General features: G+C 41.8%; 1 pseudogene; it reads right to left on the bottom strand.

Moving 5' to 3' along the window:
• Window positions 1-620: 620 nt before the first annotated feature.
• LOC132569085 (ubiquitin-like) lies at window positions 621-1,072 on the bottom strand (annotated as a pseudogene).
• Between the last annotated feature and the right edge of the window lie 2,189 nt (window positions 1,073-3,261).

A 3,261-nucleotide genomic window follows, 5' to 3' on the forward strand; every position in this document is an offset into this window, starting at 1 on the left:
CATTTCATGTCTAGACTGCCAGTTGATCTAACAAGTATTTAAAACACAAAATGTCAGAATTCAACTGAGCTATTTAACTATTTATGTTAAATCACTAATCACTATTGTAACAGTGGTAGATGTGTCTTATGGATAAATGTCCAAACATTAAAGGGCACTGGGCGTATTGCATTAGGAATTCCTTTATGAATACAGGACACCTCTCAATTCAACACTGAGAGTCAGCCTACCACTCCAGTATCCTTTGATTCCCTACGTCTAATATAAAACTTTCTGGTCCTGTGTGAATAATGGAAACTGCTAAACTGGGCCACCCACAGATAAGATAGCCACTCAGATAAACTGCCCAAGCATGTGGAAAACAATGACTAGTTTGTAAATTAACCAGATGAGGGAGGCTAATCTTTAACAACTGGCCTAAAGAGGATTAAAACTTCATCAGAACGGTTGGATGATTTAGAGCAACTCGGTGGAACTTAAAAGAGAGAAAAGAAACCAGTCTATTCAAATTCTTACAATCTTTTTTTATTGGAGCAGGCAGAAAAGGTCACACGCCAAGAGATGAGGAGATAGAACGCTTTGCTGCAAAAGTGCTGGAACCAGGTGGGAAAAGACAAGCATCAGCCTAGGGCCTCCTTTACTTTGATCTTCTTCTTTGGGCACAGGTTGTTGCTGTGGCTACACTTCTTGTGGCAGTTCACAGCCCAGGGGTGCAGGTAAGCATAGTATTTACGGCAGATCATCTTGTTGCAGTTGCACTTCTGTTGAAGGGAAGGCTTGATGATTCCTCCATGGAGGCACAGCACCAAGTGAAGGATGGACTCTTTCTGGATGTTGTAGTCAGAGAACATGCATCCATCTTCTAACTGCTTCCTTGCAAAGATCAAGCATTGCTGGTCAGGAGGGATACCTTCCTTATCCTGAATTTTTTGCTTTTATTTTCTCAGTCGTGTCACTGGGTTCCACCTCAAGGGTGACTGTTTTCCCAATCAGGGTCTTCACAAAAATCTGCATGGTGGCAGCTGAGTATCACCCGCCACACAATCCTGCCAGCCTCCTTTGGCCAAACAGAAAGAGCAAAGAAAAACAGTTCTTACAATCTTGCTGGTTAACATGGGCCAGTCACACATTATAACAAAAAAACAACAAAATGGGGCCATCCACAGAAAAGTTAGGGCTTTCTATTTATGCAGGAAAACATACCCTTTGTAAAGTAACCAAAAGGAAAACAAAACAGGTCTAAGGTATTATATACTATACCTGTAAAAGTACATTGGTTTGTTAAGGAATACCTTTAATAACATTGCTGTAATTCCCCCAAGTCCATCACTATTATATTGAATCATAGCACTTCCTCATGTTAAATGTTTCTGAAATGGTATTGGTGTCTTAAAATAATTGGCTTTTCATGTTTACAGTTTAACCACCATGATGAGTTTCTTGGCATTTAGGAGCGGTTTTAGTAACTTCTTGCAGAAACTCTGGAGAAAGTTAAATTTTAATTTTCTTTTATTGCTGTTTTCCCTCATATAACTCAGCACATCCTCATGATTACATTATTTGAAGAGAAAGCTAAACAGTTACTGATATGATTGAGAAAACATTTTTTTAAACCATAAATCTGTATCAGTTATTCAAAACAGGCTTGGGTAGGACTTGATTGTTTTGAATGATGCAGTAAATGACCTGTGTAACCTTGCACAGAAGCCTAGCAACTATAACCAACACACCCTGTAGCACAGAAACTAAGAGTAACTATTATGTGATAAGCCATAATTGTTCCCAGTTTACAGAGGAAATGTGAGGCTGAAAAATAAGAAAAAACTACATGTATATGAGCTCCCACTTCTGGTTACAATAAATGGAGCGGTGGAAACAAGCAGTGTAATTTAACTGGCCGAGATAACTCAACAGCATTTACTTGTACACAAGGGGTTCCATCAGTGAATTGAATTGATTCAATGAATCAGTGGACAACTGAAATTTAAAACAGTCTTTTAAGATCCTTGTCAATCTCTAGCCACTGAACAACTAGTTAGGGACTAGAGTTCTCTTGGAATGACAACTGATTTCCAGACTACAGAAATCAGTTCTGCTTGACAAAATGTCAGCTTCAGAGGGCAGAGTCTGTGTAGGGATACTGGGTCTCCCAGTATGACCCAGTCACCTGCTATGACCTCCCATGTAACCCCCTCTGTTGCCTGCCAGCACTTCAAAGGCCAGTAAGAGAAATTGAAAGTGGGCAAACTAACATTTAACCAGTGTATATCACTGTAGTAGCAAAACCAGAAGGACACCATGATCAGGGGAAAGACGCTTAAGATTTCCCAAAAATCTGTGTCAGGAGTTGATGACAAACCCCTGGCTGGCTGGTTTCTCCTGTGCAGACATGGCAGCTGTGATGGCGGTGCCCACAAGAACACCTAGAAGTCTGACATTGCTGGGGACAGTGGGGAAGCTACAGTGGTGGCATCTGTCCAGAAGGCATGGATGAAGATGTTTCTGGTGAGGGGACAGAAACAGAAACCCTTGTGAGAAGGGGATGGCAACCACCTGGCTTGCACAAGATGCATAACCCTATTTAGGGGACTGGAAGTGCTCTGGCTGAGTGCAAGGATCTTTTTCCTAGTGCCAGGGACAGAAGGTGCAGGAGAGGAATAATAGGAGGGTACTGTATACCCCCCCCCCCTCTCTATCTGAGGCCTTGGAAAGGAGGGCATTGTTCCCCAAATAAAAAGTTTTTTATTCTTTATAAAATTCCTTTTATTGAAAGATCCAGGTTAATAGGTACAGACCTCCTGTCCAAGTCAGATCTGGGATGACCCAGGAAATCCTTCAGTAATATAGGGTAAACTACTAAACAATCACCCCCCCTCCCTTTCCCAGCACATATGAGATACATCAACTTATTTTCGCAAGCATTCTTTGAGTGGAACTTTCCACCCAAGGTTCAACTTTAGATACATAGTTGTTACTGCTGCAGTAAAAGACTAAACAACAGGTGTGTTACCATGAGAATCAAGAGGGAAAAGGGGGAGAGGGAAAACACAGGAAGGAGGGCAAAAAGATAAGGATCCATGAGACAGAAAATGACGCCTTTCAGGACAACCCAGGAAACTTTAACCCTTTATGGCAAAATCATTTGACACTCAGCAAGCTTGACCAGGAGACAGCAGGGGCATGACAACTTCACCCCCTTGCTTCTAGCCATGGAGTAACCTAGGTTGGCTATTGGAAGCAACTTTGGCAACCAACCGCATG

Source organism: Heteronotia binoei, chromosome 3, assembly GCF_032191835.1.
Source record: "Heteronotia binoei isolate CCM8104 ecotype False Entrance Well chromosome 3, APGP_CSIRO_Hbin_v1, whole genome shotgun sequence".
Classification (NCBI taxonomy): domain Eukaryota; kingdom Metazoa; phylum Chordata; class Lepidosauria; order Squamata; family Gekkonidae; genus Heteronotia; species Heteronotia binoei.